The sequence below is a fragment of the Lampris incognitus genome, chromosome 2, assembly GCF_029633865.1.
Source record: "Lampris incognitus isolate fLamInc1 chromosome 2, fLamInc1.hap2, whole genome shotgun sequence".
Classification (NCBI taxonomy): Eukaryota; Metazoa; Chordata; class Actinopteri; order Lampriformes; family Lampridae; genus Lampris; species Lampris incognitus.
In genome coordinates, this window is record NC_079212.1 from 93,785,879 (window position 1) to 93,798,969 (window position 13,091).

A 13,091-nucleotide genomic window follows, 5' to 3' on the forward strand; every position below is an offset into this window, starting at 1 on the left:
GTCCGCAGGCCCAGCATGACCCATGGGAGCTTGTCGACCCAGTTGCAGTCCTTGAGAGTAGCCCGAAGTGCAGCCTTCATGGACCGGTGGAAGCGCTCACATAGGCCATTCGCCTGAGGGTGGTAGGCGGTAGTGCGATGAAGCTTGACGCCCAGAGCCTCACCCACAGCATTCCATAGCTCTGAGGTAAACTGTGGCCCGCGGTCAGATGAAAGGTCGGAAGGCGTACCGAAACGTGAGACCCACGACCCAATAAAAGCCCGGGCCACATCAGCAGACGTCGTGGATGCCAGGGGAACAGCTTCAGGCCAGCGCGTAGTCCTGTCCACCACAGTGAAGAGGTAGGTGAACCCCTGGGAGGGGGGTAGGGGACCAACCAGGTCGACGTGGACATGGTCAAATCGTCTCTCCGGCACTGCGAAGCGTTCCAGGGGCGCCTTAATGTGGCGGTGTATCTTAGCCCGCTGACAGGCAACACACGAGTCGGCCCACGCTTTCACGTCTCTCTTAAGTCCCTCCCACACAAACTTAGCAGAGGTCAGGCGCACGGATGGCTTACCGCCTGGATGAGAGAGGCCGTGCACAGCTTCAAATACGGGGTGTCTCCAGCTGTGCGGGACGATGGGCCTGGGCTGTCCTGTGGAGACGTCACACAGGAGGGTGACACCTGTGTCGCTGAAAGGAACGTCCTGCAGGCGGAGCCCCGTGTCGGAGGCCCGGAGACGGAGGATGCTCGGGTCCGTGGCCTGGTCAGCGGCCATCTGTGCATAGTCAAGGCCTAGGTGGACCGCTCCAATCACTGCCCTAGAGAGGCAGTCAGCTACCTGGTTAGACTTACCAGCGACGTGCTGGATGTCGGTAGTGAATTCCGAAATGTAGGAGAGTTGTCGCTGCTGGCGAGCGGACCATGGCTCGGCCGTCTTGGACATGGCAAACGTGAGGGGCTTGTGGTCCACGTACGCAGTAAACTCGCGGCCCTCTAGCAGGAAACGGAAATGCCGGACGGCGAGCCAGAGACCGAGGAGTTCCCTGTCAAAAGTACTATACTTGCGCTCTCGGGGTGTAAGCTGGCGACTGAAAAAGGCCAAAGGCTGCCAAGCCCCCCCCACCCACTGTTCGTGAACCGCACCAACAGCATAGTCCGATGCATCCGTGGTTATGGAAATAGGCGCTGTAGGTGAAGGATGCGCTAGCAGGGTAGCCTGGGAGAGCGCAGCTTTAGTCTCGGTGAACGCACGGTCCCGCTCTGCTGTCCAGTCGACCGCCTGGTTGGGGGACATGCCTTTCAGCGCCTCGTACAGTGGCCGGATGATAAAGGCGGCTCGGGGAATGAAGCGGTGGTAGAATGTCACCATCCCGATGAACTCCCTGAGCGCACGAGCTGTTTTGGGGCGCGGAAAGGCCGCCACCGCTTCCACCTTTGAGGGCAGGGGGACTGCCCCGTCCCCAGTGATGCGGTGCCCGAGGAAATCAATGGCTGTCAGCCCGAACCGGCACTTCGCCGGGTTGACGATCAGCCCATGCTGGCTGAGGCGTGTGAAGAGGGCATGAAGATGGGACAGGTGTTCTTCCTCGGAGGCGCTGGCGATGAGTATGTCGTCCAAATAGACAAAGATGAAAGGAAGGCCACGGAGCACTGAATCCATCAGCCGCTGAAAGGACTGGGCCGCGTTTTTGAGTCCAAATGGCATTCGTAGGAATTCAAATAGGCCGAATGGGGTAGTCACCGCTGTCTTGGGGATGTCTGAGGGGTGCACGGGAACTTGATGATAACCACGGACCAGGTCGACTTTTGAGAAGACGCATTTGCCAGACAGGTTTGCAGAAAAGTCCTGGATATGCGGGACAGGATAGCGGTCGGGCGTGGTGGCGTCATTTAGTCGGCGGTAGTCCCCGCATGGGCGCCAACCTCCATCAGGCTTAGCGACGATGTGGAGTGGGGACGCCCACGGGCTGTCAGAGCGGCGGATGATCCCCATGCGTTCCAGGTGCTCAAACTCAGACTTGGCAATGGCGAGTTTGGCGGGGTCGAGACGCCTGGCTCTGGCGTAGACCGGGGGCCCCTTCGTAGCAATGTGATGCTCCACCCCATGCTTAGCGGTAGGTGCAGAGAAGGTAGGCTGGGTGAGGTCAGGGAACTCAGCGAGGAGGCGGTTGAACTTGTCTGCCTCTGAGAGAGAGTTGGCTAGACCTGCATAGGCCGCTTCCCTCCGCGTACATGCGGAGGAGGAGAAGGTTAAGGCATCGACCAGACGGCTGTTCTGAATGTCCACTAGCAAACCGTAAGCGCACAAAAAATCGGCTCCGAGGAGGGGAAGCGTTACATTGGCCATGACGAACTCCCACGTGAAACGTTGTCCACCAAAACACAGTTCTACAGACCGCACGCCGTAGGTGTGGATAGGGCTGCCGTCAGCCGTCGCCAACTGGGGGCCCCGCTCCCCGGCCATGATGTCGACGTCAGTAGCAGGGAGCACGCTTCTCTGTGCGCCCGTGTCACAAAGAAATCGCCGACCGGAGATGGTGTCGAGGATGAAGAGTAGCCTGCTCGTATCGCCAACACTCATGGCCACTACTGAGTGTTGGCCCTCTCGTTTCCCGCCGGCCTGTAGTTGCAGGGGGAACGGCACCGTTTAGCTTTCGCACCAAATCGAGCGTGGTACATACAGAGTCCAGAGGGCTTGTAGCGGTCTGACGCTGTGGCGCCACCGTCGGGCCACGCCCGCGATGTCGGCGGGGGGCCAGTGAAGGTAGGAGCCAGCACCCCGGCATGGGAGGAACGTTGTGTAGCGACGAAGAATCGGTCAGCCTCCTTTGCCAGCTCACGGGGATCAGTGATGGTGGAGTTAGCGAGCGCAGTCTGGACGTGGGGCGGCATGTTGCGCAGAAACAGCTCCATAAACAGGAAACATGGCTTTTCTTGACCCAGTAGGTTTAACATCCTGCTCATTAGCTCCGATGGTTTGCCATCTCCCAAGCCCTGAATTGCGAAGAGGCGACGTGCTCTCTCCGTTGTTGACAGTTCAAAAGTTTCAAGGAGGAGATGTTTAAGTGCGGCGTATTTACCATCGGCCGGTGGGTCGGTTATGAAACCGCTTATCCTGGAAGCCGTAGCGCACCCCAGCGCTGCCACTACGTAGTAGTACCTGGTCTCGTCTGCTGTTATGTCTCTGAGCGCGAACTGTGCCTCAGCCTGCGCGAACCATGTAGCCGCGGAAGACTCCCAAAACTCCGGCAGTTTCATTGCAACGGCGTTCGTAGCCATAATGTGTGTGGTTTCAGAAAACTTATCCGAAAACCGACGTCGGGGTCACCAGTGTAGAGCCGAAGGAACGGAGAAGACCGTAGGTTCACACTTTAGCCGTGTAGGCAACTTTCTTTAATCCACGGTAAATCCGAGAGACAACCAAACCTCAGCTCGACTGAGCGGAGGTGGCAAGAATCCTCCGAAAACTGGCTGGACAACCATAACTTAACCCTGCGTTAACCTGCCAGGGCAACCATGACTTAACCCTTAGTTCCTGGGTTGAATTCTGTCCCCAATACGTGTCCACCACATACTATTATTTTGTTTACGACTTTGTTTGTCCACAAGTAGGCGGTGTTGCGCTTGCATGCGCGGATTGATGACGTCACTGAGACGCCGTTCATTTTCTTCTTCTCCCAAAACTACCGAATAAACGGAGCCTGCATTTTTCCCTCCAGCAGAAGTTAGGTAGTCAGTACGATTCTTTATAACGGTTTAATAATCCACTTCATCTGCGCAGAGATAGACATAAAGTATTAGTCTAGTCTTCTAACAGGTTATGGGCCCAGATAACGTTGGATTATTTAGAAGTTTGATAAAAGAAGTACACGAAGTGTGATAACCGGATGGCGGGATGCGCGCAGGTTAGCACGGAGTAGCAAGTTAGCAAGTGTGAAGCTAGTTAGCATCGAGAGAGGCTATCGGGAAGCTAACGGAACGCTAAGCTAAGCTAACGCTACCTAGGGAGATGGAGCGAAAGAAGAGCAGGTGGCCCACATTCAACGGACAGGCCGATGAGTATGAACTGTGGGAAGAGCGAATGCTCTGTTGCATGCATGGTGTGGGGCTGAAAATCACCATCCTTACCGAGCCCGCGGGACCTTTGACAGCGGAAGAGCAGGCCCTAGACGAGGAGCGGAACGCGGACGCCTACTGCGCATTGGCGCCTTTATTGGACAACACAAGCTTGGGATTGATCTTCAGAGAAACGAAGGACAAAGGTAGAGAGAGTCTACGGGTGTTGCGGGAACATTACATTGGTAAGGGCAGACCCCGGATTGTCACTCTGTATGTAACATTGACTGGGCTAAAGAAAGCTGATAATGAGACGATAACCGAATACATTATCCGAGCTGAACAAATCATTACGGCTCTAAAAGGGGCGGGAGAAGCACCGAGTGAGGGACTAATGATGGCCATGGTGATGAGGGGGTTACCCGTGAGATATAAGCCATTCACTCTAATGGTGACACATGGCGACAGTGAGTTGACATTGGGACAATTTAAGGCCAAATTGAGAAACTTTGAGGCGGCAGAAGATGTAGCTAATGCTACAGCATCGGATGAGACGTCCGAGAGGGTGATGAAGGCCCATGCAGCGCCTAAGAAAAAGCCAGTGAAACGCTGTGAGGGAGATGATGAACAAACGGTGTGCTGGCGATGCGGTGACAAAGGCCATCGGAAATCGGACTGTTCACGCAGCGTGTGGTGCAGCTTCTGCCGGATCAAGGGTCACACGGACAAAGTGTGCAAGAAGAAGGACCGCGCTGATGGAGCCAGATGTGCACGCGAGCAAGGTGGCAGCGGCGGCGGTGGTCACGGAGCAGGTCGAGGTCAGGGATCGGGGAATACTGCAGAAGAAGAGAACTACATCTTCAGATTGCAGGCTGGAGAGACCAGCTCAGCAGGACCAGGACGACGGCAACAGTTCAAACCAGGAATGATTGTTGACTGTGGGGCTTCTTCCCACATAGTCAATGATAAGAAGAAGTTCAAGAGCTTTGACAGCTCGTTCGAGCCAGAGAAACACTGCATGGAGCTGGCGGACGGTAAGCGCACCTTTGGTGTGGTGCAGGGCAGGGGAGATGCTACGGTATGTCTGCTCGACAGTGAGGGGCGACGGTGTAGAGTGACACTGCGGAATGCACTATATATTCCATCGTACCCCCAAGAGCTCTTCTCTGTGAAGTCTGCGACAGCACACGGAGCCAGTGTGTTCTTCGAAGACGGCAGAGATGCCCTGATGTCACCGGATGGTACCAGGTTTGACATTTTTGTACAGGGGAAAATGTACTATTTGCAAACTGAATGTGTTGTTGAAAAGTGCCATGTGAGCCATGATATAGAAACTTGGCATGAGATAATGGGCCACTGCAACTATGACGATATCATAAAGCTACAGGATATCACTGATGGTATGCATATAAAGGGTAAAGTGTGTAAACCTGACAAAGAGTGTGCAGTATGCATAGAAGGGAAGTTTACCCAAAACAGGAACAGGAAATCTACAGACAAAGCCAAGACACCACTGGAGTTGGTAAACACTGATTTAGCCGGTCCTGTGGCAAACGAGTCCATTAATGGTTTCAGGTACATGCAATCATTTACAGATGTGTGCACAGGGGCTGTGTGTGTTTATTTCTTAAAAACAAAGAGTGACACAGTGCAAGCGACCGAGAAATTCCTGGCAGATGTAGCTCCCTATGGGACAGTGAAATGCATAAGGTCGGATAATGGAACTGAGTTTACAGGCAAGGATGTAAAGACGGCCTATCTTCATGCCCCCATAGACTATGACATATACATAGAACAACCTGAGGGTTATATTGAGAAGGGAGAAAAACTAGTGTGTAAACTAGAGAAGTCAATCTACGGCCTCAAGCAGTCTGGCCGCAATTGGAACTTACTGTTACACGAGTGTTTGACAGGTGATGGTTTTACACAAAACCAATCAGACCATTGTGTGTACTCCAAGGAGTCAAAGGAAAGGATTTCATTGGTGTATTGCCCTACAGACGAAATGGTTGCGGATGTAATGACGAAGCCCGCATCCAAGGTAAAACTGAAGACATTTGCTAAGGCAATGTTTGGTGTGTGAAATGTGAGTGGTATGGGTTATACCAAGTTTTATTTTTATTTTTGTTCTATGAATAAGAAAAGGTATACAGTAAGCTCACGATTCATAAGTGGGAGTGTTGAGATATGACACCAGCGTATTTGTATGACTATGTGTTACTGTGTACTATTATTTTGTTTACGACTTTGTTTGTCCACAAGTGGGCGGTGTTGCGCTTGCATGCGCGGATTGATGACGTCACTGAGACGCCGTTCATTTTCTTCTTCTCCCAAAACTACCGAATAAACGGAGCCTGCATTTTTCCCTCCAGCAGAAGTTCGGTAGTCAGTACGATTCTTTATAACGGTTTAATAATCCACTTCATCTGCGCAGAGATAGACATAAAGTATTAGTCTAGTCTTCTAACATAGAGACTAACGTGTCTTATTAGTAGTTTACAATAGTGTTAATAGATTTCAAATGTATTGTAACGTGCATGTATAAGGCCGCTGACTGGCGGGTCTGAGCCTTTTAGCCGAGCGGTTAGCGATGCCTCCTGCGGTGCGGGCGATACGGGGTCGCTTCCCGGCCGCGGCAGCTCCTGTGGTTGCGTTGTCCCCCGATTTCGCTACAGTATTTTAATGAACCGTTGCAGTTTTCGTGATATAAAGTGGATGAAGACGAATGGCTGCTCCGCCGATTGACTTCCGTTCATTCTAAAGCAATAAAACAACGGTAGGGCGAGACCTCGTATGTGTTGTGTGCACTGTGTGTGCACTGTAGTAACAAGTAAGCAAAGTAGTATCTTAAGCAACGGTTATTTATTGAACGTCTCTGAGGCACGCTAGTAACGGCTCAACGTAGCCTCCGCCTCTCTCCTACTACGTCATCGCGTCTTAAAGGCACAGGACACAACATCATGTTTACCCGTCGTTGTTTATGATAGTGGGGCGTTCGCCGCTATCGAAGAAAAACAACACACTTGAAAACGCACAACTGAGCGTTGCTTTATCCACGGCTGTTGACAGTGTGTACACACTGCCACTAAACCCCACTCGCAGGTCGCCTCTCTCTCCATAGCCCCGACCCACTGACCCTTGACCCGGCAACAGAGTACCACCCCTGCAACTGCAAAACATCTCCCCCAACTACGTACAACTAATACTTATACCCCCCTGGTGAACCTGAATACGATACGCTACTACCCCCCCCCCTATTAAAGTCCTTGACCCCGAGGGCAAAGTCTCTACACCCCAAAGGAGTGGGGTTCCCCGCCTTCTGTCCTCCCCTGGCGGTGCTCCGGTGCAGGTGCTCATTAAAATGCATATTGCAGGTTAAAATGTTCTTCTACAAAATTTACCATGCAAATTACTTGAATAGGTGGCACAGTGGCGCAGTGGTTAGCACGGTCGCCTCACAGCAAGAAGGTCCTGGATTCGAGCCCCGGGGTAGTCCAACCTTGGTGGTTCATACTGGGTCGTCCTCTGTGTGGAGTTTGCATGTTCTCTGCGTGGGTTTGCTCGGGGGCTCCGGTTTCCTCCCAAAGACATGTAGGTCAGGTGAATCGGCCGTACTAAATTGCCCCAAGGTGAGAGAGATAGATATAGATATGACCTGCCGGCCTATCCAGGATGTCTCCCTGCCTGCCGCCCAATGACTGCTGGGATAGGCGCCGGCATCCCTGAGAGCAGGGGTGCCGCCAGGGATTTTGCCCCCCTATAAAGAATATGACTGAGAGCCCTTTATCTATTTAATTAATCAAACAATTATTTTATTATTTTCCTTACTTCTCTAAACATTAAACCCCTTCCTCTACCTCCACCCCATGCTACCAGCTTGCCCAACAATCCCCTCATCAACAGCTTCTCCAGTAGGGGACCCATCTTCTTAGTTTGACAAATTTACATAAAATGCTCTTAACAAAAAGGAATGTGATCCCACCATAGCCCAGATTGAACGTGTGGGCTCCTTCCTGTGGCTCAAGAATCAGAGAGGTCTTCGACAAGATCTGGCCATATGCCATTGGGTAATGGGGTAGGATAAAGGGAGAAACTAGAAATACATTTATATTTTAAAAAAAATTGAGCACCGTTGTGGCGCCCCCTCTAGTCTGGCGCCCTTAGGATCTTCGTAAGATTATACCCACTTACGGCGCCACTGTCTGAGAGCAGGATAAGCAGTTCGGATAATGGATGGATGGATGATTTAACTTTAAGCCTTTTAAACATCCATCTATCCATCCATTATCCAAACCGCTTATCCTGCTCTCAGGGTCGCGGGGATGCTGGATCCTATCACAGCAGTCACTGGGCGGCAGGCGGGGAGACACCCTAGACAGGCCACCAGGCCATCACAGGGCCCACACACACACACACACACACACACACACACACACACACACACACACATTCAAACCTAGGGACAATTCAGTACAGCTGATTCACCAGACCTACATGTCCCTGGAGGAAACCCACGCAGACACAGGGAGGACATGCAAACTCCACACAGAGGACGACCTGGGACGACCCACCAAGGTTGGACTACCCCGGGGCTCGAACCCAGAACCTTCTTGCTTTCTTTTATCTATTGTCATGCCAAAATATGACAGGGTCACGTTAATATTGATGTTTGATATTTATATTAATGCTCACACAGTGTTTTTTCTTTTCAGCTTTTATTAAAAAGTGCAGTCCACATGTTAATATATTACATGTTTAGTACAGCGACTTATCCGATAAATATCTTCAGAGTGGTAGCGCCACAGATTTGTTATTTCTTGTATTTCTGCACTTTAGTTTGTGTGATTTGTTACTGTTACTGACTGGAGATCAATAACATTCACATTTATTTTCATTCTAATGTTCACACCAGGCCTGTCGTTCTGCAATGCTTTGTTGTTCCTTTTTCAGAGTTAATTAAAAAGTTTAGTCATGATGATTATATTACATGTTTCCGAAGGGCGCCACAGTGGTGCTGTGGTTAGTGCGGTCGCCTCACAGCAAGAAGGTCCTGGGTTCGAGCCCCGGGGTAGTCCAACCTTGGTGGGTCGTCCTGGGTCGTCCTCTGTGTGGAGTTTGCATGTTCTCCCCGTGTCTGTGTGGGTTTCCTCCGAGGGCTCCGGTTTCCTCCCACAGTCCAAAGACATGTAGGTCAGGTGGATCGGCCGTACTAAATTGTCCGTGTGTGTTATGTGTGTGTGTGTGTGTGTGTGTGTGTGTGTGTGTGTGTGTGTGTGTGTGTGTGTGTGTGTGTGTGTGTGTGTGTGTGTGTGTCCTGTGATGGCCTGGCGGTCTGTCCAGGGTGTCTCCCCGCCTGCCGCCCAATGACTTCTGTGATAGTATCCAGGATCCCCGCGACTCTGAGAGCAGGATAAGTGGTTTTGATAATGGATGGATAGACTGATGGATGGATAGACTGATGGATGGATGGATTGGATATAAGTCTTGCTGATATCCAGCCAGTTACAGTAACAAACCACACAGACTAAAGTTGCCTCCTAACTGTATGGTTATCAGTAGCTCACAGGTTCTTTGCATCGGCTTTTGCTGGTTTCAAGGATGAACGAGTACAAGTTACTATCTTCCCTCCAGTACTAAACAGACGTGCTGAGAGGAAAACTTGTGGCTGGTGTACAAAGATACTTGTGGGCCAACTTGCTCAGTCGTGGAAAGCTGAGCTTTTGCAGCTTCCACGCTTCTGCATCGATGGCATCAAGTAAACTATTCAACTCAGCCTCCACGACATCTTCAGGTTGCACAGCGGGAGATGTGACACTGATCTTCAAAAAGCTACCGAGAGACTCCTTTGCCTCTTCCACAGACGACGACAGACGGCTTTGCACTTTGAGGCTTCAAAACGGGTTCAGTACGGGACCTCTTCTCCTGCCAGATTAAAAAATGAAAAATAAAAAAAGCCATTAGTTTTGCCATGAGGGATGTGTGTGTGTGTGTGTGTGTGTGTGTGTGTCTGTGTGTGTCTGTGTGTGTGTGTGGGGGGGGGGGAGAGAAAGAGAGAGAATAACATTGACAGTATCATGTTCAAGAACATTATTATTATTATTATTGGACATTATCTTAACTTGATTATAGTATATTGCTGACTGTTCCATTTCACCTCCACTTCCGGTGTGGGAAGATGGCGACACAAATTCATGTTTGCCGCGGCCTCATCCAGCACCATCCATGCAGTGTCTTTGTCCACGTCTGCGTCTAAGTTTGTCTTCGTTTGACAGCTGGGAGAGCTGGCGCTGGATCAGCTGGGAGAGCTTGGACTGCTGCGTCCTGTGGGCCCAGGGACCACGGCCCTGCCTGGAGCGGTGCCCGAAGAGGTAACACCGAGGGCGGTCTGACAGGACGCAGAAGAGGGGCAGGCTAAGCTAACTGCTAGCTCATGCAGACCAGCAGTTCTGACAGTCATCCTGTCTGGGGGTCGTTCTCATGGACAGTGATTTTTTTTGTTTTGTTTAGTTTAGATATATGTGTTAGTTTGGATATGTGTGTTCCTGTAGTTCTTGTAGTTTTTGGATATGTGTTTTTGTCTTTGTGCTACACTGCTGTGGGCTGGAGGAAATGATGCTTCGTTTCATTTCATGCACTTGCGCACATGAAATGAAACGACCAAGTGTTTCTGATTCTGATTCAGTCTTCAGTCGGGTCTTAATGTAGTGGTCTACACTGATGTACTGTGTTCTGAACCTGCGGTCCAGAAATGCAATTTCTCCCCTGGTCACTATGGATGAACTCCGGGACTCCCAGCCTGCTAAACATTCCTTCAACCAGGGCATTAACGGCGGTTTCAGCCTCCTGGTCCGGCAGTGCGTAGGCCTCTGGCCATTTAGTGAAGTAGTCCACAGCAGTGAGTATGAAGTGGTCCCCCCATGCTGTGCGTGGGAATGGCCCCGCAATGTCACCACCCACCTGCTGCATGGGCTCTCCCACTAGAAACTGCTGTAGCTCAGTCCTCGACTGGCCCTGTGGCCCTTTGTGAGCTGTGCAGATGTCACAACACTTGCAAAAGTCCTCAGCATCCCTCCTCAGACGTCCTCAGTAGAAGGCTTCATTCAGCTGGCGGAGCATCTTCGTCACCCCAAAGTGACCCGAGCCTGCAGAACCATGCATGGCTTTGAGAACCGCCTGCTGCATCCCTCTGGGCACCACCACTTGCCACCTCTTTTCCCCCAGGCTCTTAGAGGACCCCATCTAGCAGCCACAGTCTTGAACTTGCCCCACAGCCCTTTTGTCCATGGAGAGAGAGCTGCTACCTCCTCCCATGGTGGTCGCTACTGTGCACCCACTCACAGCATCACAGGCTGCAGGTCCCGGTCCTGTCTCTGCTCTGGGGACCAGTCTATAACATCAGCCATCTGCAGCTCTTTAGTCGCCAGTATGGCTGCCCCACGCTCTTCTCTGTCCTGCCCATATGCACCCAGGATCAGCTCATGTTCCCTGGCTTCTCTGCGGTCACAATACTGACAGCCCTCTGAGCTGCATGGCTGATGAGACAGCGTGTCTGCGTTGCCATGCCGTTCTCCTGTATGGTGGGTTATGGTGAACTCATAGCACTGCAACTCCTCCAGCCAACGAGCCAATTGCCGCTCTGGCTCCTTGAATGTCTTCAGCCACTGTATTGTGGCAGGATGTATGGTGAAAGACCGGCCACACAGGTAATACTTAAAGTGCCGGATGGCCGCTACTACCAGAGTGACACAATACTGTCCTTCAGCTTTGCTCAATGCTTTGCTAGGCCACAACTTTCTCTCCGTCTGGCCACACCTCTGACAGGGCCATGCCTACCCCCTCCTCGCTCGCATCCATGTCCAGGAAAAGGATAAATGGGGGTCAGGGGGCACCAGGATTGGCGCGCTTATCAGGGCCTGTTGCAGTAAGCGAAAAGCCATTTCGCAGTCCTCTGACCAGAGGAATTGCTGGTCCTTCTGTAGTAACTTGTACAAGGGGGCTGTGATGCACGAAAACCCCCACACAAACTTCCTGTAGTAGGAGGCCAACCCTAAAAATCTTTTTAACCCCCTTCTGTTTTGTAGGGGTGAGCCACTCGCGTTCGACGCACACCTTTTCCTCTGCGGTGCCAATCCCCTCGCTGCCTGTGCAGTGCCCCAGGGAGGTCAGCTCCCTGCTCAGTAACCTACGCTTGGGTGGTAGCTTCAGCCCTGTCCCCCTGATCCTCTTTAGCACCCTGTGCAGTGCAGCTGAATCAAATGAGCTGCCATGAGCCAGGATATCATCCAAAAAAACAAAAACAAAAAAAACAGGCACTCAGTATGCTGAACCCCAGCTAACACCCTCTCCATTAAGCGCTCGAATGTGGCAGGCACATTGCACAAACCGAAAAGGACTTTAACTGCCCTAGTCCTTTCCCTGTGCAGAATGCAGTCTTGGGCCATGCTTCAGCAGATAGTGAGACCCGCCAGTAGCCATGTCTTAAGTCCAAGGAAGGGAACCAGGAGGAGCCAACCATCAGATCCAGGCATTCATCCACACATGGAAGAGGATAGAAGTAGGAGTGTGGACTACAGGAGACCTCATAAGTCTCCTGTAGTCCACACAGAAGTGCCACTCCGCCCCCCCCCACCCCTTCTTTGGCACCATGACCACCAGTGAAACCCAGGTGCTCTATTATGCCAGCACTCTGCATTTTTTGTACAGCCTGCTCTGCTGCTTCCTGCCACCCAAAGGGAGGCACCATGGGCGTTGTTGTATGGGCAAGGCACCCCCCCCCCCCGTCTCAATGGAGTGCTACACAAGAGTGGTCTGTCCCAGCTTCTCCTCATCACATGCAAAGCAGTCCTGAAATTCAACCAGCAGCTGCCACAGTTGCTGCAGCTGTTGCGCCTCCAGGTCACTGGCACTCCTTTGCCAGATCCCCCACATAATTACTCCTCCTCTCACTGCCTGGTGAGCCTTCACAGCCGTTCTGCATGGCTACCCCTGGGCTTGTGGTGCATACTGGAGTAACAGGAGCAGCAGTGGACGTTGAGCCCCCCCCTCATAT